The 26,061-nt window shown below is 40.0% G+C and overlaps 1 protein-coding gene across 1 annotated transcript in view; it reads left to right on the forward strand.

Moving 5' to 3' along the window:
- The first annotated feature begins 1,522 nt into the window (after window positions 1-1,522).
- The window catches only part of LOC132824792 (coronin-2A-like), a 153,829-nt gene continuing 129,290 nt past the window's right edge, over window positions 1,523-26,061 (forward strand). Inside the window, exon 1 of the mRNA XM_060839539.1 lies at window positions 1,523-1,915. The gene's annotated coding sequence lies outside the window, so the exon portion shown is untranslated. The remainder of the gene's footprint in view (window positions 1,916-26,061) is intronic.

Genomic DNA, 26,061 nt, shown 5'->3' on the forward strand with positions numbered 1-26,061 from the left:
CTTACTTCAGGAGTTTACGTGTCTGATTTTTAGTGTCATTGCAGACACAGAATGCACATCAGAAAGGAGGAGATGCCTACATCCCATATTGAGGATGAATATTATTGAGTTCATTTATCCTGCTATTGCTAAAAGGTACATTAAATACATTTTAATTCTTGCAGCAACTACAGGGCATCATTTTCTTAGATTAATTGATATTCATTTGTTTTGATCTGACCAAACATCCACGAAGGTAATAGGTAGAAAGTGGCCTGGGCCACTCTGTCTGCAAGCAGCATAGTGGGTTGGCACCTCATTCAGCATTTTCAAAATTCACTCCCTCCAGTGGGTGAGCAGTGGCAAAAATGTAGACAATCTACAACAGGCACTGCAGCAATTCACCAAGGCCCCTTCAACAGCTCCTTCCATACCCATGCCCATCTGGAAGGACAATGACAGCTGATACATGGGAACTCCAATATCTTCAGGTTCCCCTCCAACCTACACACTATCCTGGTTTGGAACTATATCTCTGTCCCCTCACACTGGCACTGGGGTTAGAATCCTGGAACTCCCTTCTTCCAGCACATTTTGATGTACCTGGGCCACATGGACTCCAGCAGTTCAAAGCACCACCTCCAGGGCCATTACGGATGAGCAATAAATGCTGGACCAGGGAAGACAGTCTCCCATGAGCCAATAAATTGAATGAATTCAAGGCTGACCTTCTGTCTCAACCCCACATCCTTCAATTCCCAAAAATCGACTGATTGCAGTATTGAATAAGTGAAACCACTCTGAAGATTCACAATCCTCTGATTTCTCATCATCTGTGTGCTAAATGTCTGACCTTTTACTCTGACCCGATGGTCTATGTACCCTAACTAGGTGAAAACCAATCTCAACATCTACCTTGTCAAGTCCTTTAAATATTTTTACCAATAAAAGAATTTACTTTTGAACACGGAGTTTAAAACAAAATAATCCGTGCAGAGCATTGCATTACAGCTTGACAATGCCATTCTCCCGTTGAGGCCATTTCTGTCAGATATAAATACTCAATGCCAGTTTTTCTTTCCAGTCACCCCTTTTCTCGTGCCCTGGCCTGGCACTTAGACGGAATGGAAAGAATTTGCTGAGATCCAGGAGCAGTCAGTCTTTCGGGGACACCCCGTGTCATTATCGGCGAGATTTTCTCCAGAGCTGGAGAACCTGTTTCTGGGCTTCAAGATCTCCCCACTATGTTGTGAGTTTGGAAGTTATTTGCAGATTGCTGCAGGTACAGAGAGGAGGCTTGGGAAACGTCTGGGAAGGGGAATTGCTTAAATGACAAAAGGGATGATGGTGCAAGGTTGAATTCTTACTGACTGAAGGCATGCAGAATGTTATTTTGCATGAAGAGACTTGGATGCACAGAAAATAACACATTTAAAGAAAAAAACGGCACAGATGCGGGAAATTGCCGCACCCTGTTATTGCTGTGTTACGTGTGAATACTGCAGCTGCTGCTGTATGTGTGTGTGTGTGTGTGAGAGAGAGACTCCGCCTTGTTAAATCTCCCTGCTTTCAACTCTAGTCTGCACAAAGGGAGGAGGATCATCACTATCTGCTACCCTCTCAGTCCTGGTTACAACGTTGTGTGCCCCTCTCTTCTCTGGGTGCCCTTTCTCCCTCTCTCTTTAAACCAGCCCCACCTCTTCCCCCCTCCCCCCCGGTTCTGCCTGGTACTGACGGCATGTTTTATGAATGAACATTGGACCTCGGCAGAAGCTCAGGGCTTTCAAGTCACCCCCGGGAAGCTGCTGGCAGAGGAACGGGCACGATATTTTTGAACAGGAACAAAAGGGGGAGAGAGAAAGAAACTTGAGCTGGTGCTTAGCTTGTTACCTGGCTGTGTGTGTGTGTGAAACCTGACTGAAGGAGTGCCTGCAAGGTAAGAAACAACGAGAGAAAAAAAAAACATGGCAATGCAATGTAAATAGAGACTTAAGTACCTCACCTGTCCTCCTGCCTACCAGTTACCTTTTACATGGGCATTATTTAAACTGTAAGATTGTTGTATAAATGCTCATGACTGGCGATAAGACAATACCCTATTCTGTTGGCGCATGAAGGTAAATCATCTCCCACCCTTGTTGCTGTTTGACCAGAACAGCAACGTTAATAATAAAAGAATGATGGGGTAAAAGAGCTGAAGCCGGCACCTGTTCAATGAAAATCAGCCCCTCACTTCCTTCAGCCTCTTGAAGTAAGATCATGTCTCTAAACAAAAATATCCTGAACCCACAAGGCGCCTAGCCATTCCCCCCCCCCACAAAAAAAGAAAATGTATAATTCTTTTCTGATTGTTAAATGTTTACTTATATTGCTGTATGTTTACTAAGCTGTTCTGCCTGCCCTTTCTCTGAGATGAACGTTGCTTTTTTTCAAAAAGAACTCGTGTTGTTTTTTATTATTTGGCCATGTTTCCTAAACTCAGTCTTGCCCTCTCCTGGATCTACTGGAGTGTGACATCTGCATATGTTGTTTTAGTAAATGCGAGATTCCTAATTCAGTGAGTTTTAAGCGTCAAAACCCTCGTTCCTCTGGTGGAGAAAATTTTTCTCCATGGTTACTAACCCGCAGGCGCCAAGATCCCCACCCTGTACACAGTAGCGTTAACCTTCTCCCCTCCTGGATCTCAGACTTCCTTAAATTCTTATCAATTGTTCACCTCAACCCGTCCTTTGGCTTGGTGACCTTAACTTAAACTGCCAGGTCTCAAGCTCCAGAATTCTGTTTTAAGAGTACTTAAAACCTGCCTCTTTGATCAAACATTTGCCGCCCTGTTTTCATGTCTCCTTAAGTAAATCACTTGTCAAATTTTGTCATAGACCATTCCTGTGAAACGTCTGGGAATGTTTTCACGCTCAAGGCACTATATACTGTAAATGTGAGTTGTTGCAGGTAGTCGGATGGAGTGTGTTAAAAGTAAGTCCTATAACACAGAGTCCTGGAGTTATATAGCAGGGAAACAGACCCTTTGAGGAGAAAGTGAGGTCTGCAGATGCTTGAGATCAGAGCTGAAAATGTGTTGCTGGAAAAGCGCAGCAGGTCAGGCAGCATCCAAGGAACAGGAAATTCGACGTTTCGGGAACAGACCCTTTGGTCTGACTTGTCCATGCCAACCAGATATCCTAAATTAATCAAATTATTTGCCAGCCCATATCCCTCTAAACCCTTCCCATTCATGTTCCAATTCAGATGCCTTTTAAATGTTGTAATTCTACATGCACCACCCTCTACGTGAAAAAGTTGTCCTTTAGGTCCCTTTTAAATCTTTTCCCTCTCAGCTTAAGCCTGTGCCCTCTAGATTTGGATTCCCCTACCGGTGGAAAAGACTTTGACTATTCACCTTATCCATGCCCCCTCATGATTTTATAAACCTCCGACGCTCTGAGGAGATAGCCCCAGCCTGTTCAGCCCCTCCCTATAGCTCAAATCCTCCAACCCTGGCATCATCCTTGTAAACCTTTTTTCTGCACCCTTTCAAATTGAACTACATCTTCCCTATTGCAGGAAGACCAGAATTGAATTGTGTCTGTAATAATCTTTGATAGAATGGAAAATAATATACGCTTGTGCTTTGAGCCTAAGAGAAAGTAGCATGGAAAGACATTAGTGTAATGGACTGTTTTCATCATTGTAAATATGTTATAATGAAGTTACTGCTTTAGAGATAGCAGTCTTCGAGAGAGATTCAAGTTATTTCAACCAACAACATAATATTTTCAGATTTGCATCCAATTGGTGATGGCAATGAGGTCAGGAAGTTAAAAATTGTCATGGTTTATAGTCCTGATGAGTAACCAGACACTCCTACAGGAAGTGTGCATGAGGATGGTCTGGGCCTCAGTGGTGTTGCAGTCACACTTGCATGGTTGGCAGGTCTGTGCTGAGACTGAAACCGGAGACATGAAGACTTAGTCTGTCGCTCTGTGGAGCTGAAATCTAGTAAAGAGTCCAGAAATTCAAGAATACCGGCAAGGAAAATGTTTGTTAAAAGTGGGTGGGTGCAGCAGACTTGATCACTAGGGCAGTGGACATAAGAGTGCCTTCTCTTTATTTTGATGAGAGATTGCCCCACAATATCAAGAGCTTAAAATGAAAGCATTTGTAATGCTAATCTAAATTTGTGGTGGCAAATCATCTAAAATGTAATAGCCAACCGTTAATCCTGCAGTATAAACTCCAAACGATTATTGATATACATCCTATGCCCCACCTTCTTTAATCCAATTTCAAACAGCGTTAATAGAAAGTGTTGTAATTCTAATTTCAATGTAATGGATACAAGAATGTTCCTTCCTCCCCAGGAGAGTCTCTCCCCTTGCACCAATCTTATCAATTTGAAAAATTCCAGAGATGCAGGACTCTGTCTTGTACAGCTCTTGGAATGCCAGCTCTGATTAAATGCTCCATTTCTTGGAGCTGATCTTGGATGGTTGAACTTCAAATTCACAGGTTAGCAGAGAATCGGAGTGTGAATGTATACGGAGGGGGCATAAAATTTGACTTGATTCAAAAATAAGTTGTAGCACAAATCAATTCCTCTCTCCCCTCTTTGTTAAAGTTAAACATTATGTCAAATTATGAGGATAAACTGTTCAATGCTATGCATTAGTTTATGACAATATTCTTCAAACAGTCTCAATTTACAACCTCTCAACCTTGTTTTCAATCCACTTTATGTTGTCCCCTATTTCTTTAGCCTCCTCCAGTTTTCCAACTCCCCAACATATCTGCACTCCTCCAATTTTGATTCAATGTGCATCCCAGATTTTAATTTCTGCAACAAGGGCAGCTGCATGTATTGCAGACTGGGCTTTAAGCTCTGCGCTTTACTCCCTTCACTTCTGTCTTCTTTCCCCCTTTTTAAATAGTCCCTAAAATCTACCTCTTTGATCAAGCTTTTGGTTGTGTATCCTCCTAGCTCCTTATGCAACTTGTCTTACATTTTGTTTGATTAATCATGCTGTGAAGTGCCTTGGGATATTTTGAAGAGCATTCTTGCATAGGGGATGGGCAAAGCCAGCATTTTTTTTCTTCCGATTTTAAATGCTTTGCTGGGTTTTTTCAGAGGGCATTTCAGATTTAAACACATTGTTTTGGATCTGGAGACACGCATATATTTCCTTTCCTAAAGGACATAGTGAACCAGGTGGATTTTTACAACAGTTGGTGAGGCTTTCACAGCTAGCATCATTGAGACAAGTTTTCAATTCCAGATTTATTAACTGTATTTAAATTCCACTGCTGCAATGCAATTTCAATCCATGTGACCAATGCGTTAGCTTTGCCCTCTAGATTTCTAGTACAGGGATATTCCTATGATGCCATCCACTTTCACTGCCCATCTAATAACCTCAAAAGGTACTAAATATATAAAGGTTGTTGCTGAAACTGATCATTGGGAAAAATACAAAGTAAAAGCCCCTTTTCAAGCAGAAAATATCTGTGTGGCCATTTGTTGTTGTTATGTATTATCTAATGTATTAAAAATGAGGATTTTAAAAATTACTCTGTTTATATTCTGTACTGTGCCTTCTCACAGCTAGTGGTCAGGTCAACAGAGTCAACTGCATTTCGCTATTTCAGGAACTGGAGCTGTTACAAAGCTCCAAAAGGATGCAGCAATGACTTTTAATCAACTGTCTGTCCTGTGGGTGGAAGATAATTATCATATTTTACTTAATGCACACTACTAAAGCTATTGTGCTAAAGATCATTTAGATGTCTTTGAACTGTTAATGTATGGATGAGAGAAATGGGCTAAATAAGAAGATTGAAAGTTCGCCTCATGTCTGGGTCTGTTGTGGACTAATTGCAAGAAAGACTGCTTGCTATGATTAGTCAGTAAAACTGTTCTATCATGTTGTATTGAAGATGATAGAAGACAAACAAGCTGGGTCTTGACCTTTTATCTCTGAGCAGTGTCTGTATATGGGCGTCTGTACTCAGACAGTAATGTAATAATTCAATTTGTAAAGTGAGCTTGAAGGACTCAGGTGACCAGAACTGCAAAATCATGTTGCAATCCATGAAATACAATTGTACATCTTTTTATTTTGTAAAATGTTTTTGTTTCTTGAATCAAAGTAGTTGTACCTTGATGTTTGTCCATCTTATATCTCCCTTTGTTCTTACTTGGAGCCAGTGCATGTTGTCCACGTGTTAGATCCAGTTTACTTAAGTATTTCTGCATAGGCTTTTGGTTTTTCATTGAATGTGAGCTTTGGTCCAGCATTTCTTCTGCATTCCTAATTGCCCTTGAGAAAGGGCTGGTGAGTTGCTTTCTTGAATAACTGCATTTCACATGATGAGGAGTGGAAGTTCTAGGATTGCACTCGGTGACAGTGAAAGAATGGCATTATACTGTACTTTCTGTGGTATTTCCCAGATGATCACTCCGAGTATCTTGAAAGTATTTGCAATCATCAGGATTCCTGATGAAGGGCATGTGCCCGAAACATCGATTCCCCTGCTCCTTGGATGCTGCCTGACCTGTGCTTTTCTAGCACTACGCTCTCGACTTTGATCTCCAGCATCTGCAGTCCTCACTTTCTCCCTACTTATGAAAAAGGGAGAACGCAGTTATGGATGACTAATCGATCAATAAACTGAAAAAAAATTCAGATTGGCAGTAATAGCCTGGGTGAGGAGTTCATGGAATATTTTGAGATGATTTTTTAGAATAGCATAGTAGCTGTGTGGTGAGCACTGCTGCCTTACAGTATTAAGGATCTGGGCTCGATTTCACTCTCAGACGACTGTTTGTGTGGGTTTTGCACATTCTTCCTGTGTCTGTGAGTGTTTCCTCCCATAGCCCAAAGATGTGCAGGTTGGGTGGATTGGCCATGCTGAATTGCCCGATGTGCAGGAGGGCTAGGGTGGTGGAATGGATCTGAGTGTGATGCTTTCTGAAGGGTTGGTGTAACTCAGTGGGCCAAATGGACTGCTTCCATATGGTACGGATTCTATCACATTTGGAATCAGCCAAAGGGCAGGTCATTTTCTAAGCAATCTGTCAGAGATATTATGTGCCTCAGAAGTAGGTGGGACTTGATTTCAGGCCTCCTGGTCCAGAGGTAAGGACATTGCCGTTAAACCACAGGAGCAGTTCATATTAGAATAAGGGCACAGAACTGTGGATGCTGAAAATCTGAAACAAAACTGGAGAATATTGAATAAACACAGCAGGTCTGGCAGAATCTGTTGAGAGAATGCAGAGTGAACCCTTTGAGTCCACTGACATTTTGTTAGAATTGAAGACAACTGGGAAAGGTTGAGTTTATGCTGATGACAGAGTGGGAGGGTATTGAATAGAATACTTGGAGACAGAACCCAGAAAGAGAGGGAATGATAGACAAAGAAAGAGCTGATGATAAGCTAAGAGAGAGATCTAAATGCTAAGCAAGGTGCTAATGAGATGTGTGAATAGTTAAAAATGGTTTGAAAATTGTCCATCATTGTGAAATGCTGATGGTATGTGTTCTCACTGAATCTTTGCTGTGGTATTCCTTCAGCACAATACTAGTGAATGCTAGCACAGTCTTGGTCAGTCTGTCACTCTTGTCAAATTTGATTGAGCCTCTGTTGGCTTGCTTCTTTGCCATATCAAATGTTTCTTTCACTCCATGGTAGATAATCTCAACAAAGTATAAGAAACACAATGAAATCTTCTACAGGTTGCCTCTTATCTAGTTGCTTGACAAAGGTTTACTTCTGGACCAAATTGTTCTTTGAAAGGTAGTCAAACTCCTAATCTCTGAAGGAACTTGAAGCCATGATATGCCTGCAAGTTCAAAAGTGAAGTTGATTGATTGAAAACAACATAGACATTTCAATTGTCTCAGCTGAGCCATGGAATCTCATCTCTATAAGCTATAACTGCTGCTTCAGCTATGGTAATTGGTCTGATAGATAGTGATCTTGACATTGATGTCAAGTTTAAGTTTAATAGGCTGTCTATTGAGATAGGAGAAAGTGAGGACTGCAGATACTGGACATCAGACTGGCCCCTTCATCAGGTGGTTGATGAAGGAGTGATGCTCCATAAGCTAGTGCTTCCAATTGAACTATAATCTGATGTGTGATTTTTAACTTTGATTTTAGGGAAATGCTGTGTTTTTAGAAGTCTTGCCTCCATGAAGTCCAGTCTGGTGTTTTGTATGGTTGAGTTCTGACCTTGAGCATGCTAGGAATTATATCTTTTTCCATTTCTTAATGGGCTGATTAATCTCAGTAAGCTGTTTTAAATCTATCTGCATTATCACAATATTATTTGTAATCTTCTATTCCTTAAGCTTATCTTTTATTTTCACAAATGTTTTCTGTTTAATTGGCGTCAAGCTTGCAGCTTTGTGCAGCTTTCCCTTTATCTGTCATCCTTTTATTGTATTTCTGTGCGACCATGTTAAATTCTTCTATAAAGTCTTAACTTGTATTATTGGGAGTTTTGCAGTGATTTACTGCTGTCAAGCTTTTTAAAATTTCATTTATTTATCTTTTGATACTGTGTTTCTATGATGCTTATTGGATTTCCCTACCTTTTGTAATCAAAATGTTTTCCACTTTCTACAGCCAAGTTGGAATTTTCCCACTTCTTCCCTGATGAAAGGGTGCTTTCCTGTTTCTTAACAGTCCAAAGCATCAAACATTCTCTGGCTGCGATCATCATAAATCTTGCCCAGCTTAACTACCAGTCCTCCTTAAATCTTGAATTTTACCTGACTCTTCTAGTGCTAGAATCGTTTGATCGATTTCTTCTAAATTTACTTATTTTCAGCTTAAATTCTGAGACCTTTGTGATTCTGTAGCCCTGGTCTAAATTTCTTTTTTGGCTCTTTCATCACAACTTGCAGCTGCATCTTGTAATGTCTATGACAGCTTCTTGTGAGATCTCCATTTCACTCCTTTGCTTTCCCATTCTGATCGTTTCCTTTAGTCATATAGATAGATTGGGGAGTTGGGTAGAGAGGTGGTAGATGGAGTTCAGTCCGGACGGGTGCGAGGTGATGCATTTTGGAAGATCCAATTAAAGAGTGAACTATAAAGTAAATGGAAAAGTCCTGGAGAAAATTGATGTATCAAGAGATCTGGGTGTTCAGGTCCATTGTACTCTGAATGTGACAACACAGGTCGATAGAGTGGTCAAGAAGGCATACGACATGATTTCCTTCAGCAAATAGGGTATTGAGTACAAGTGTTGGCAGGTCATGTTACAGTTGTATTAGACTTTGGTTCAGCCACATTTGGGGTACTGCATATAATTCTGGTCGCCACATTACCAAAAGAGTGTGGATGCTTTGGAGAGGGTACAGCAGAGATTCACCAGGATGTTGCTTGGTATGGAAGGTGTTAGCTATGAGGAGAAGTTGAGTAGAGTAGGATTATTTTCATTGGAAAGAAGGAGGTTGAGGCCTACAAAATAATGAGAGATGTAGACAGATTGGATAGCAAGACAGTTTTTCCCAGAATGGAGGACTCACAAGTGCAAAGTGAGAGGGGAAAGGTTTAGGAGAAATATGCATGGCAAGTTCTTCAAACAGAGGGTGATGGGTGCCTGGAACACGTTGCCAGCGGAGTTGGTAGAGGTGGGAATGATCGCGTCTTTCAAGATGTATCAAGTCATGATGGGCAGGGAGCAAAAGGGGCCAAAGGTTTGGTGCTGGAGAGGCACAGCTGTTCGGATAGCATCCGAGGGGCGGGAGAGTCGATGTTTTGGGTAAAAGCTCTTCGTTGGGAATGAAGGAATCCTTGTGGGGGGCTTTTGCCTGTTGAACTTCCTGTTCCTCGGATGCTGCCTGATTGACTATGCTTTTCCAGCACCACACTCTTGGCTCTAATCTCCAGCATCTGCAATACTCACTTTCACCTTGGGAACAAAAAGATACAAATCCTTAGAAAATAGGTGACAGGTTTACTTAAAGGAACTGGATCTTTGCATGCTTGAAGAGCCTGTTCCTTAGCTTTAATGTTCTTTGTTCATGATCTCTAACATCACCTGCTGGAGTCTCCCGTTGCTTTCTACAGAGCCTCCTTGGTGAAGGCCTCTGTATTTTCTAAGTGTACAAAGTTAAAGATCACACAACACCAAGTTATAGCTCGAAACCTGCCGAAGAAACAGTGCTCCGTAACTAGTGCTTCCAAATAAACCTGTGGCACCATAATCTGGTGCTATGTGATTTTTAACTTTGTCCAACAATGGCACCTCCACATCATTTTCTAAGTGTGGCTTGCTTGTCGGTCTTTGTCTTTTGCCTAGCACACACTCTTAACCCATTCCATCTTAGAAGCGTCTGGATGAAGTTTCGGATTTGGATTGAATTTGCTGGACTTGCATTTTTCTTTTGCTGCTCCCACAGATATTGTATTTCAGCTGCAGACTGTCAATGTAATCCTAGAATAATCAAATTCACTGGTTTGAGATTTTTCCCTTGTGATTTTCCTGGTTTTCTTGTGGTGGGAATCAGATCTGCAGCATTGCAACCATGTGCTGTTTCCCAGATGACCACTGCTGACATTTGGAGAGTTTGACACCTTTACTAATGTGTGGAAAGGACTGTTTGTAGTACTGTAGTTTGCTTCAGTCAATTCTCCTTTGTCATGGGCCTATCTAGTGATGAATGGATAAGAATACATCACCTCTTTTAGGAGGCATTTTAGAAGTTGTTTTTCTTAAACAACAAGGTGCATTGCACAATAGCAGAACAAATAATTGCTATTTCATTCGGCTTAATTGCTAGGACCTTTGGCAACTAGTCAAGGTATGTCTTCTTTCTTCAAAATCTAGAGTAGAAAACCTCTTCTTGATAAACAAACCTGGCAAAACATGAACATTGTGATTTTTAAAAGTTGTGCAGTTTTGGGTATGAATGAGTTCCCAGTAGGTGAAAGGAAAAACTTGTGTTTTTATTGCAAGTTCCTCAACCTCAGCATATTCCCAAACTGTAGCCAGCAAAGCACTTTTTAATTTAGTTTTTAATTCTCCTGCTCTTCAAAATAGTGGCTGTGGGGTACTTTGCATGCAGCCAGGACAGGCCTGAATTTACTGCCTCTTCACAAAGATGGCATCTCCAACACTGTAGCTCTCTTCCCATATGGGATCTGGATGTAGGCTGTCTCACATGATGCAATATTTACAAATGATGATTGCAAGATCTGGAACTTCAAAATTTGATAAGTGTTATTGATCTGCTTCTGATGTTTCCACAGGCTATAAATCCTTATAAAGATTGGACAGATTTCTTGGCTAGAATTTGACATCAGGAAAATGGGAACCCTTTCAAATTTATAGTTGTATGCTCACAGAGGAAATACTGGGCCGAGAGAGTAAACTGCAGTAAATAGTATTCTATCTCGCACTATATAGCATTCACCCTCTCCTGAATTTACTGAATTACATCAGTCCTCATAACTGTTATTTTGTTTCAGCCTAGTACAGTCACTGTAAATGGTTTCATTTTGTAATTGTACATATTAGCACTGGCCTGGCCAAGGAACAGATTCTTTACAGACCGCATGCCTCCACCGACTCCATCCTGCCTTATGGTCTGTTTTGACCATTTTCAATGGGCAAGGGGAGGTGATGGCCACATGGTATTATCGCTGGACTCTTAGTTCAGAGACCCAGATAAAGTTCTGGGGACCCGTGTTCGAATCCCACCACAGCAGCTGGTGCGATTTGAAATCAATAAATACCTAGAATTCAGAGTCTTATGATAATCAGGAAAAACCCATCTGGTTCACTAATGCCCTTTAGGGAAGGAAACTATCTCTTGGCAATTTAGGGATGGGCATTAAATGCTGGCCTAGCCAGCAACGCTCTTATCTGATGAAGGGCTTATGCCCGAAACGTCGAATTTCCTGTTCCTTGGATGCTGCCTGACCTGCTGCGCTTTAACCAGCAACACATTTTCAGCAACACTCTTATCCCCTGAATGAATAAAAAAATTCCAAGCGCTCAAAGACAATATAAAAAGAGACATTAGCAATGAACTGTCACATGGTTTAGGTGAAAGACCCTTTAATGCTGAAATGAATATAGAATCTATAAAGTTCAACATTTTAGGCCTACAAACTTAACAAAACTTAAACATCATATTAATATTTTTAAAAGAATATCTTGTTACATTCAGAGACCAAAATTTCTAAATTTCTTTACTGTATTTCTTGTTTGACATTCGTTAATTTATTTGTTTGAATCATGAAAGTAAAAGCAGCAGCTTGCAATGAGGCTTATGAAATGTAACCCTAAAGCAAATCTTTGCTGTAAAAAGCAGGTTAAATAATGTCAATACAGGTTAATTGAAGAGGAACGATGGACCAATATATTTTCTCACAAATTAACAAGATTATTACCATATGTATATGATATGGAAGCTTCAGTTGAGGGGCAGATGCAAGGTTTAAATGTGTATGTTCTAATGTATTTGTCCAATTTTTGCACCTTTCCATTATCGGTCTGCTTCATAAACTGTATCTTGCTTTTATAATTCCAATTTTCTTAACAGGCAAATTGGTTGCATTTGTCCATTAGTTGCTGTTCAGACATTAGTGAAGTTAGTAATTATCATGCAATTAAGTGCCTTTATATTAATGTGCTAGATGTTAATTGCTGTCAGCCAGCTGTCACGACGCTGAAAATGATTCGTTACAAATGTAAAAAAAATCAGGTTTTGAACCTTCAGGGAGACATTTAAAAAATGCCATTTTTAAAATTTTAATTTAATTTGTTTTTCTCACTCATCTTTTGCTTTCATTCTCCATGTCCCTCTGAAGAGATTGTTAGTTCAGTTCCATAGATAGCCAGCATGTAGTTCAGAACAACATTAACATCATGGATTCAATAAAAACAAACAATAAAAAACAAAAACAGAATTTGATAGAGAAACTCACAGGTCTGGCAGCATCTGTGGAGAGAAAACAGAGTGAACGCTCCGAATCCAGTGACCTTTCTTTAGTTCAGATGCTGTCAGATCTGCTGAGTTTCTCCAGCAATATCTGTTTTTGTTTTCTTCAGATCTTCAGCTTTCAGAGTTCTTTGTTTTGTTATCATGAGTTCAATTCCTGCCCTGTTGATGTTGATTTAGGATCTGCCTCCTTGCCCTCTTCCCTGAGATTGGAAGAGGGTGGCAAACTGCCACTGATGAAATTTGCCAAGAAAAACAGTTCAGGGTGAACCATCAGCCAAAGACCAGCTTTTTGGCAGAGTGCACACAGAATATAATTCTTCCTCTTATGACAGTCTTTGTTTCCCTTTTGGTATTTCTCGTTCTTATATTGAATTGAGCCTCTTGAATTCACTATCTTTCTCAGACTTACAGTCATAGAGTTGTACAGCACGGAAACAGATCCTTCGGTCCAACTCGTCCATGCTGACCAACCATCCCAACCCAGTCTAGTCCCACCTGCCAGTACCCGGCCCATTTCGCTCCAAACCTTTATTTACGAATCCTTCAATCTCATTGTCAAGGTGATGTCCTGCTGCTTGCCTCATTCATTCTCGTCTTTATGTCCTATTACCCTCACCGAAAATGGGAGCTTATAATGAAGCAACCTTGGGGGCAAATATTGTTTGAACTGAGAGATGCAGGGGCAGTTCAAACTCATTGCAATTTCTGCTGAAATGGGGGTCCATTCTGTTATCCGATGCTCCTAGTGCCTCAAATGCACGTAAATGTTGTGTGTTTTAAGTAAGACATGCCTTTGGTTTGTTTGGATAGTCAAACTCCAATGTTTGTTTGTTTCCTTGATGTGCAATGTACAGAACCATTTGTAACTATGTATGTATAAAAAGGTTTTTTATGAATAAATTATAATTTTAAAATTAAAAACATCATTAAGCATCCTGTTATTGTGTAAAACTGGCCCATGTTCATGTAAAGAAGTGACTGAGGGTTTATCTTCTTTGTTTGACAGTTGATAATGTGAGGATTCCAGTTGCACGATGAGTAGCGGCAGCTTTCAATTTGTATGGTAACCTGTAGGACAGTGCAACAACTGAAATTAACTTTGGAGTGTGGTTAAAAGATTGGTCAGATCCCTTACCACCTCCACAAATAAAAGCAAAATACTGAGATGATGGAGATCCAGAATGAAAACTAAGTGCTGCAGAAACCCAGCAAGTATGGCAGCATCTATGCTGAGTTAATGTTTCAATTTGGATGTGACTCTTTTGAGGTTCTGAGTTCCAGGGTAATTCAAAGAAAAGCTGTAAGAAATACTGAATGGGCTCACAAACTCTTAGCATTCGCCTGTACCTGTGTTTTAGTTTTTGCCACTGTTTACCTATTTAGTTACTTATCTATGCAAATTAACTATGTAATCTGCCTGTATTGCTCGCAAGACAAAGCTTTTCACTGTGCCTCTGTACACGTGACAATAAGTTCAATTTAATTCAAGGCTGGAAAGGTATTACTTTGGTTTCAGAGGAAACAGCCTCTGTTTCCTATGAACAGATGTTTAAAACAATCCCACTTCTGTCTCAGAAGTTTTGACTGATACCCCACTCAGTGTTGACCAGAGATGATTGAATGAGGAGAGACATTCAGATTTCCATTAATCTTTTATGTGAAAAAATGTCTTCCTCTTGTTCGTAAGTGACCAATATCTAATTAGTACATTTGGCCCTTTTGTTCTTGATTTCTCCACTCACTGAGACAGGTTTTCGGTCCCCATCTTACTTGAATCCCTTTATCATTTTTAATCATCTCAACTTGTAAACTTGAGTACAAAAGAACAATGTTGTGTAGAAATTGTTGTTGACCATAACAAATCAATGCAATCATGTGGCATTCTCTTGTTTACTGTCTTACTGGAGACATTAAGCTGTTTATCTACATTTGTTAATAGCCTGTAAATGTGCTAATGTTTTCTGTCATCACCAAATGATTTGGAGGTGTTGTGTTGGACTGGGGTGGACAAAGTTATAAATCTCACAACACCAGGTTATAGTCCAACAGATTTATTTGGAAGCTAGTATGATTTTTAACATCAACAAATGATGATGCGTTTGTGTGACGCTTTATCAGAAAATGAGGTCAAGGTCTTGTTTAGATGCCACTTATCCCTCTTGACACAATTTAACAATAAGGAATTTAAAATCATTCTTTCAATGCAAAAAATTTAAGCAAAAACAGCTTCTACCTGGTGAGGTTGAGAAGATTAGATTATCTTCAGTGTGGAAACAGACCCTTCAGCCCAACACATCCACACCAACCCTCCGAAGAGCAACCCACCCAGACCCATTCCTCTGCATTCACCCCTTCACTTAACACTACAGGCAATTTAGAATGGTCAATTCATCTAACCAGCACATCTTTGGACTGTGGAAGGAAACCGGAGCATCCAGAGGAAACCCACACAGGCACGGGGAGAATGTGTAAACTCGATACAGACAGTTGCCTGAGGTGGGAATTGAACCCAGGTCTCTAGTGCTGTGAGGTAGCAGTGCTAACCACTGTGCCATGCCGACTTGAAGCATGTGAGACTCCAAGGGATCTTAACAGGGTACATGAGGAGAGAATGCTTCCTCTTTATAGGAGAATCAAGAACTTGGTGTCACTATTTTTAAACCAGAGTCTGTGGAAACCCACATGGTAGAAGCAGAGTCCATGAATACTGTTAAGCAGAGCAGATTCTTGTTGAGTAAAGGTGGTTGTGGTGAAAGGTTATTGGGGATAGGTGGGACTATAGAGATTACAATCAGAACCAGCCATTGTCCTTTTTGCAGGCAGAGCAGCTGAATGGCTTTTTTGTGTTCCTTGTTGCTATCCCTGAGCACTATTTCAGGGTACAATATTTATTCTTCTACCAATGTCATAAAAAAGAACATTTTCAGTTCACCATATTATAGTTTGGCACTAACTGTGTACAAATTGTGTTTTCTACTTAACAGCAGTGACTACACTGGCAAAAGATATTTCACTGGCTGTAATCATTTTGGGATGTCCTCAGGTTACGAAACTTCAGAGTGTTTTGGTGCAGAGGGATCTGAGTGTCCATTGTGTGTGACGTGCAGAAAATTAATATTCGAGTACAGCAGGTGATAAAGAAGCTTTGGAATTTCTGGCAGAAAGAATAGAGTTTAAAAATAGAGAAGTGTTACTGTAATTGTACAAGGACTCCCTGTGTACAGTTTTAATCACCTTATTGAGGAGGGCTGTAGTTCCATTGGAGTCAGTTCAGAGGGCGTTCACTACAATGATCCCAGAGAAGAGGGGTTTGTCTTATGAAAAGAGATTGAGCAGGAACACTCTCCAGGGTATAGAAGCAAGACAGGAGATCTAATGAGGTATATGAGATGCTAAAGAGGATTGACAAAGTAGTTGTGTAAAAAATGCTTCCTTTTGTGGGGCTTTGCAGAACGAGAGGTCCAAGTTTCAGGATAAGAGATAGCAGATTTAAAACACCAATGATGAGATAGTTCTTCTCTCAAAGAGTCATTCACCCCCCCCAGAGTGTTTTGGATGCAAGGGCATTGAGTAAATTTAAAGAGGCAATAGATTTTTAATTGGCATTTGTTTGAGTGTTTAAGATAGCAGGCAGGAAAATGGAGTCGGGACTGAGATGAGATCAGCCAGATTGAATTGTGGAGGGGCTGCATTGCCACCAACTGTTCCATCTTCTGTTCATATACAAGGTGCTATATAAATGCAAGTATTTCTTTTTGTGATAATCTTATCACAACCTTGTACATTATACAAGATGTCAGATCACAAGTTTACGAGACCTGTCGAATGGTTAGGTACTAATGAAAGGAACTGGACTCTGTGAAGTTGCGTCACAAATTTGTGGGCAGCTGCTGGGTGGAAGGAATTTGATAGTTAACGTTCATTTTCCAGCCCAGAACAAATCACTTAGATAAACTGAAACGCACTTTAACCTTGCTACTGAGTGGAAAGAAAAATCGATTCTTCATAAACAATTTTTGTTTTAAGTGTCAACATCACTACTGATCATAGATGTCAGGCTGTTTCATGAGGGACTAAAAATGGGAAATGAACAGAATTTTAAAAATGTACATAAAACATAAATGGAACAAAGAACAACACAATGGAATTTTAAAAAATGGAGTTCATGAACATTTAAAATTAAATTGTTTGAGTGTTGGCATTACTGGCTAGGCTGGTATTCATTAACTGTCCCAAATAGCCCTCCTCGCTAAGTTAATGGTGAGCTGCTTTTCTTGCTCAGCTATGTCAGTGAGGAAGTTTCAGGATTTTGATCATAGTGAAGGAATGATGATCCAGTTCCAAATCAGGATCGTATGTGGTTTGAGGAGAACTTCCATGTGCTGATGTTTCCATGAATCTGCTGCCCTCGTGTTCTGGGCGTTAGAAGCCATGAGTTTGGAAGGTGTTCTCAAAGGAACTTTGGGGAATTGCTGTAGCGCTTCTTGGGGAAGGTGCACATTGATGCCACTCTTCTAGTGGTTATGCTGCATTTTGAGATGATTGAAGGATAAACATTAGCTAGGACACCGGTAGGTGACATCCTTGTTCCTCTTTAAAATAGTGCTGTGTGCTCTTTTAAAATGCACCCGAGATGGTGGACATGGTCGCAGTTTAACACCACATCTGAAAGACAGTACCTCTGGCAACATAACGATCAGTCAACACTACTCCAGGAGCATCATTTTTGATTTTTATGCTGAAATCCTGAATCCACATCCTTCCAGCTCAGGTAAGTATGCTGTCCATGTTTCCTTGTCCTATAAGCTATTTGTAAATGATTACATGGCGGATTGACAATATTTGCCTTTTGTTTAAAATGACAGCAATGAATAAACTAAATTACTATGGACTACTTTGTCAAGCCTCTCAAACCTTAACAAATTATTGAAATCTATTCTGAGAGACTAGATAAAACAGTGACTGAAAAGGCATGTGGGTTAATCAAGAAATTTTAATTTTATATGAGCCTTCTGTATTCCCGCTCATCATATTGTGTGAAGTGTGTTGTTTCTCCTTATAAGACCGATCTTATATCATCTTCCTCTTGGAGGGATCCACAGGATTCGATTCCTTTCATGTATTAGAGGAAAACCACTTGTACTCTCATGAGACGAGGCTCTTGTCTTCAACTAGATTCAGTTCATTCCTTGATAGTTACATTGTGGTAGGCCATTCAGCCCATTGAGTCTGCTCCTTCATTCATGAAATTGTGGCTGAGCTGATAACCTTTAACTCCACTTTTCTTCCTTTATCCCCATATCCCTTGATTCCCTTTCTGATTTAAAAATCTTTCTATCTCTGCCTTGAGTATGAATGACCGAGACTCTGCAGTCCTCATTGCTAAAGAATTCCATTGATTCACTACCCTCTGAGAGAAATAAAAGTCCTCCTCATCTCTGTCTTAATTGGGTGATCTCTGAGAGTGCACCTTGTGGTCCGACTCCCCCAGGGTGAAACAACCCTTCCACATCTATTTTATCAAACTCCCTGAGCATCAGTGAGGTTTAGGGTCGGAATTAGGTCCTGTACAGCTCAAGTCATTGCCTTCTACAGTAATGTAATTTAAAGTTGAAGACTCTTGAGATCAGAATTGGAAGAGAGTAGAGGTGTTAGACTGTTAGTACTGGAGGAAGTTATAAGGTAATGTGCTGCAGGACACTGGAGGAAGTTGTCAGTGAGCACTGCAGTGATGGGTGACTGGAGTCAGGACATTGACAGGTTAGATGGTGGCTGAGTTAACTTTCAGAGGCAGAGGCTGCAACTTTAGCACCTCAAAAGTTGTTCACATCGAATAAGCCCAATAATGAAATTAAAATCAACTATGGCAAGATGAATTGTTGCCATTAAAAAATGCGCCGGGGTAGAATTACTTTCTTAAAAAAGAGTGTTCACTTGGAAACTTTTTAAAATTAACTTGTATAGACATAGCTCAGTCTATAGGGATTTATTAATACTGAGCAAATAGGTGTTGTAACTATGTAATTAAACAAAAATTCTGTTCGATAATTACTTTTGTGGACTTTGTGTTGACATTGTATTAGTTCATGACAGCTGAATGAATAATACTTTGACTCTGGGGAGGCAAGATAGACTGTGTGTTATAAGGTGGATAGTAGAACAGTATGGGGCACATAACAAAAAGCAATTCTAAGCCAAGATCTTTCTTTCCCTTAGATTATCAACTTGAACATTCCCTTTCTCCACCACCGACAACAGTGTACCAGTTACAAGATGCACTGCAACAACAAGTCAAGCATCCTTTAAAAGCACTTTCTAAATCTATCAGCTTCATGCCCTCTATCCTGCAGAGTAAATGCTGGAGAGTGGGATCTGGTTGGATGACTTATTTCTTGGGTGTTAAAGACATGATAGGTCAAGTGACTTCTTTTTATGCCATAAGCTTTTGGAGAATTTCAATGGGAATGATCGTTTGACAATAAGACAACTCTTTTACTGTTTCGTGCAGATTTGGATTTGAGGCAAAATTGCACAGAAATCTCAGCTGTGTAAAATTGTAAATGCCTTTGCAAAGCCACCAAGCCACTGACAACAATATTAACATAGCATCTTTAACAAGATACTTGAAGTAGCAACTGTCAAATGAGGCCCAACATTTAAAGTCAGTTATAAAAAGAGAGAGTGAGATTTAGGAAAAGCTTAGGGTTCAGGCAGCTGAAGGAATGGCCATCAGTAATGGAGCAAATACAATTGAGGATAATCATGGATAACAGATGGATGGGAACACCACAACCTACAACACCTTCTCTCTCTCCCTCTCTCTCTCTCTCTCTCTCTGTCTCGTCTCCCCCCAGTAAAAGGTACACACTGACTGATTTGGAACCATATTGCTGTTCTTTGCTGCCTCTGGGTCAACATCCTGGGACACCTCCCAAACAGCACTGTAGGTGTCCTGACGTCACATGGACTGCAGTCGACTTTTTGAGTAGGGCTCACCATCATCATCTTGAGAGCAAATCCGGACCGGCAACAAATTCTGGCCTTGCCAGTGACATATGAAAACATTTAAAAAATAATCTGAATGATACTTGAAATTCATAAAAGAAGTTAGTTTCTTTGAGTCAATTCATTACTGTGTAGAAAGCCCATCCATCAGAAATGAGCTGCTGCTGCTTACATTGAGAGTAACACTATGCCATTCTATCTGTTTGACTAAAACAGATGCTGGTGAAATGGTTATATATGTAGTAAATTCATTGATTATTTATAACCTTCTGTTGCATCGGATAAATGGAAATTAAACAGAAATTTCAGCTGTCATTTGTGTCAATGTTTGACATTAACTACAGGAAGTACAGTACACTGATAATGCTGTGAGACTGGCCTGGATATTCGGCTGAGCATCAGTCATCATAGGATTGTCACTCTGCTCTTATGTTTCTGTGCCCTGGCATGGCTCAGCATTTCTGGTCAGGTCTTTTGAGCCTGGAATGCAAAGCATAAAGTCCTGCAGAGAGCTATGTTGCAGTGCTGGCTTGTCAGGAGGTGGGAAGGCTTACCAGTACCGCTTTTTGGCAGCACCAGCTGCTGTAAGGCAAGTTCATGAATGTTAGTGATTGGGTATATGAGTGAATGGACGGTAATTAGAATGAATAGGTATGTGGATAGCTTGGTAGGTTGATGAATGGATGTGTGAGTCAGGAGGGAATGTTGGGTGATGGGAGCTAGTTGGGTCAGAAGGTGGGTCTGTTGGGTAGTAGGCAGTTAGTCAGGTGATGTCAGGGAGTTGGAGGGCAAATTTGATTGAAGGGCATGGAAGGTCAGTTGTGTGGTTATCCAGGAGTTAGACTAGAATTATGCTGCCTAATATCTCCTGGGTAACTATTCAGGTCAATACATCAGAACTTTATAAAGTCTCTGAGACTTTCACGGAGGGTCCAGAGGGAGCAGGGTGGTTGCTTGTCAGAAGTTCAAACTTTCCGAGCAGTTGCCATGGAGATCAGTGCGTCAGGATACACATGAGGCTCCAAAGCAGATCTTTGGTCGTATTTGCTGTGTCCGATGATCCTGAGTCCAAAAGGTGCAGGCCACTGTTTTTGCTTAGACTGTGAAGAGGCTGTGCCAGTTCCTGAGCGTGTTGGGGTGCAAGTGAATTGGCTTAGCCTGTTCTGTACAGAACGGAAGCTGCAATGTATTCTCACTGTGGTGTGGGCAATAATGGGGAGAATATTTTCCCACATACAGGAATGCGGCAGCCGCAGACAATTCATAGTGAGAATTGAAGAAAAAATATCTTGCTGCACGGGCAAATGATTAATAGCATGGATAGATATGTACATCCTTTTTGTTTTTGCATTATGGTTATGAATGTTGCTATGTTCAACCTCCAGTGACATCATATATTTTGCATCAGAGCTCATCTCTTGCACAAAATAACACATGCTATTAGCTGGTTCCAGGACTGCCGATTTAAAAAAAATAAATTAGTTGTTTCTCGGCTTCTGTCTCCGTGATATTTGTACCTGATAGGACACAGTCCCAGGGCTACTGGCAGTCTTCTAGTAGTTCCAGTGACCATTGTATTTATATTAACTGAGTCAGTGAGTGATGGGCAATTCAACAGGGTGGGGTAAACGACTGGGCCCTATCTCGCCCTCACTCCATGTGAACTTTAAAACTGAAATCAAGACACAGAACTTGGAGCACAGGAAAAGTCTATTTGCCTCTGAATAAAAAGTGTCATGCTTCACAGGAACCTTTTTCCCCTTCATTGTTCATCCAACCCCATTGATATCTGGATTTTAAGAAAAAAATCTCTTTTGCATGTGTTTATCTGGCTTCCTCTTAAATGAATGTGTTATTTGGTGATTCCATTAGGAAGCAATTCAGATCATTCTCCTGAGGCTCCTATTGGGATTTATTATGGATGATTTTTGTTTGGCTACTGGGTCTGGTTTCCTCTTCAAATGACTATATCAAATTGCTTCATGATTTTAACAGCCTCAAGCAGCTCTGCTTTCCCTCTCCTTTTTATAGTGATGGGAAGCAGCCATCAGTTCAATCTTCCTGAGTCAGTGGGTGACATTGTTGCCTCTGATTTAGAACCTTGTGCATTAAAGCCCCACCCCTGAGACGTGATTGCATCTTTTATCTGACCCCTGCTGACACACCCACCCACCCAGTTCGACACTGTTGAAGGTGCTGCCTTTCGGACATCGAAGATCCCATATTACTATTTTAAATAAGAATTGACGAGTTCTCCCTGTTGTCCTGATCAGAATTTATCATTTTGTACTTGTTCGTGTGCGATAAATGGCCTGATTCATTCCCTAATTCCTCAGCCAGCATCAAAAAGCCTACCTACCTGTGAGTGTTTGCTGTGTCATAATTAGTTCCCATCATTCTTACATAATGAAGTGATTCCACTTTAAAAGTACAGTACATGATTGGCTACAAAGTTCAATGGGGATGTCTTCTCATAGAAACATAGAATCCCTAGAGTGCCTAGGTATCTCATGATCACAGGTGCTATATAAATGCAATTCTTTCTGTCCTCTCAGTATCCAAGTGGGGGATTACTTTATTTGCTTAATTGCCAGCAGACTAAGCCGCTGAAACCTGCCTATGGATACCAATCGGCTGCTATAATATTCACAGTTGGGATGCTATTCTATACCAGTCAGTATAGCATGAATCTGCTGACTGGCTTTTTGCACAATGATTATTTTGTTTTAATAGAATCCCTACAGTGTGAAAATATGACAATGCTTCTAGTCCCTGGATATATTTCCACCTGGTTTCTGCTTACAAAAATGCTACCCACCATGATAACATACACCCTACGATAGAAATGATCGTTTGGCCTCTTCTCATAGGCAATTGTACAAGAAACAAAACAAGGAGTCAGGCTGCGGACAAAAGCCTTTCTATGCAGTTTGCTAACTGCATACTGAGTGCTTTATGGGTTGCTAACAGGTGGAGTTTGACAGTGAAGTAATGTGAATCCACTATGACAGTTCTGTTTCTGAGAGAAGCTTTGAGAATTGTAGAATAATACAGCACAGAATAAGGCTGTTCGGCCCATTGATTCATTGTTGGGTGTTTTGAGCGGTCCAGTTAGATTCACTTCTCCCTGTTTTCTTTTTCTCATAACACTAATTTATTCTGCTGTCAAATATTGAGACAGTTCCCTTTTGGAAGTTATAACTGAATAAATTTCAGTCATGTACCAGTAATCACAGCACTTTGCAAAGTAATCTTTTTACAAAAGTAATATTAAATTATCAGTGCAGACACCTAATTTCATTGTTATATATGTGTTACTGTTCACTCAGACCCCAGGATTTGTGGCAAAATACTGAGGATGTTGGAAATTTGAAACAAACTCAGAATGCTGGCTAGCTTTATTTTGTAATCGTCCAGGTCGACCTTTCCTTACCTGGTATGAAGGGGGTGGTATAAGATGCATACGGATGTCTGAGGCTTGCTTTCTAATCCATTCATGAATAATCTACTGGGTATTTTCAATCATACGTGGCTTCAAACAATTTACTTGGCACTGACTAGGACTCCAGTTGCATTGCTGTTCTTGTTTGCATGTGAACCCTTCCTCATTACTGTAAGTGTGCCTCTGTCTGTATATGTTTGTGAGGTATAGTGCAGATGGAACTGTGGATAATGAATTCTGGTAAATACTTTTCCACATTCTGCACTGTCTAAGGTGCAACAGGATTTAAGTGAGATACCAGTGCAGTGAACTTCTTTATTCTGAAACGTACATGATAAATCTTGGACTTTAGTCAGTTAATCTTCCACACCTTTGAAGGAGAATTTTGACATTTTATTTCATCTGTTTTCAGTGAGCTTTGAACTTATTTTTTCTTTACTATTTTATTTGACTATCATTTTTTTGGTCAACTTCTGTTTCCAATATGTATTAATTAATGCTAATAGCCCACAGAGTACGTTTCTGATGACCCTCTTGTGTGTTACTGTCAAGGTGTGGAGATTGCCTGGAGCTCATTTGCTTTTCCAATTGGCTTACCAAGCTCTAAATTGAATAGTGCCTGTGGATTGCCTCTAATTTCACTTTGGTGTATGAGAGGTGAATTAAATCATGCTATGTATATAGACAGATATATTTACACATGTATTCTGGCATATATTTACACATTTATTCTGGCAGGGAATAAATTTGAACATTATGTGTGACATTCTGTGCTGCAAGTTTTTGAAGATTTTTACGCTGGTTGATCTAGCTATAGCTTTGGGAAGAGTTTATACTATTCTTTAGTATGAAAGGTATAATCTTTTAACTTGGAAGCAATTTTCTTTCACTATTGCAATTTTGCAGAAAATCCTCATGAAAAGAAAAATAGTTCTTGCTAGCTGGATCTATCTGTTGATTATAAGGTGCTGTGGGAAGATGCATGAGGCAAAGCAAGCATATGTTATTCTTGATATTTAAACAGTCTTATTTCTTTTGGTCAGTCTGGCTGTGTAGATATTTAAATGCCACTTTAAAGCTCACACCAATCTCAGGGTTTATGTTGCAATTTCTGCAAAGGTGGTTTTATCTACAGATTACCTTGCACTTGACCATCAGGGTATTGTTAGTTCATGGCAGCTAATTTATCTCTTTCAGATAGCTTGAAGGAAAGAACATTTATTCTCCCTTCTCCCTCTGCTTTGTGGAACAACTTGGAGTGCTTGTTAAGGATAACATGGATATATCACAGGAAAAAGGTGAATAAACGCATGAAAAAGAAAGGGATGGAAGGGCATACTGATGAGATACAGTGGAGTGAGGAGCTTCATGTTGAGCATGAACACAGCGTAGATGAGTTAGGCTAAGTGGACAGGTTTCTTGTGTTAAATTCTATGCTAGTTTTAGTTTAGATTTTCACACTTTCCTGAAGAGGCTGACGTAATGCTCAGGTGTAGGTCTGTTGACAGTGACCATCCTCACTTGCAATCTTGTCCAAGTGGTGTGTTGTGCAGACAGTTCAACTATAGAAATAATCTTGGCCTCACCTGATGTGCGGGTATAAGTTACAGCAGACCAACCTGTATGCTGATTCGCTACATAGGGGGAAAAGGTGATGGGTGCAATTGGAATGAACACTGTATCAATTATGTAATTCAAAATTGATCAGCTTTATTTCATAAACATTTGTATTTATGAGCTGTCATATCTCAAGCTGTCTTAATATTATAAATTTAGAGCCAAACATGCAACGGTTTAATTCTTACCTCACCATTCCACTGAAAGCACATTTAGCATGATGGCTTTTTGTGTGTAGAAGTGTTTGTTTTTTTTTTAAATGTACATTTCTGTTCCCAACCCATGCCTAGTTTCTTGTGTTGAATTAAGTATTATGCTATCCAGGAAATTAATGCTTCCTTAAAGTTTTGTTATTTTAACTTTAATGAAGCGATGATAATTTCTGGGGATATTGGTGAATTCTTCTAATTCTGTGTCTGTGTGAATAAAAAAATTCCCAAACACCAATGCAAAATATTGTTACCAAATGATTCTGCCACCTAATATAGGGGGTAGTAAGACTGTGAAAATGTGGCTGCAAAAATCAATCCGTAACTCTCAATTTCAAGAATCGTGGAGAGAGACAATATTTTGAGCTGTCATGTGATGGTGTATGTTGAGGGACATATTAATGGAAGTACAATTCAGATATCATCATCTCTCAAAACGGTTAGTTCTGGAGATCTTCCTGGATTTTACATTCAGAGTTTTGTCAATCATTTCTTCCCCTAAATTACCTCCTAAAGTTATGAAGTGTTCCAAATTGTGAATTGTTGCGTTGGAGTGAAATGAGGAAAACCTGTTTCCGCTGGTGTCAGGATTGGTAACCAGAAAACACTGATTTCAAATAATTGGTCAAAGAACCAGAGGTGGAAATGAGAAATCTTTTTAAACACAATGACTTATGATCTGAAAGGGTGGTGGAATTAGGTTTGATAATTCCCTTCAAAAGAGTAGATAAATATTTGAAAAATTAGACATTCATAGAGTTATGGGGAAAGAATAGGGTTTCTTTAGGATTAATTGGGTAGGAGTCTATTCAGGTACAAGTGCTGAATGACACATGAATCTCTGACCACC

The sequence above is a fragment of the Hemiscyllium ocellatum genome, chromosome 2 (genome assembly GCF_020745735.1).
Source record: "Hemiscyllium ocellatum isolate sHemOce1 chromosome 2, sHemOce1.pat.X.cur, whole genome shotgun sequence".
In the NCBI taxonomy this organism is placed as follows: Eukaryota; Metazoa; Chordata; class Chondrichthyes; order Orectolobiformes; family Hemiscylliidae; genus Hemiscyllium; species Hemiscyllium ocellatum.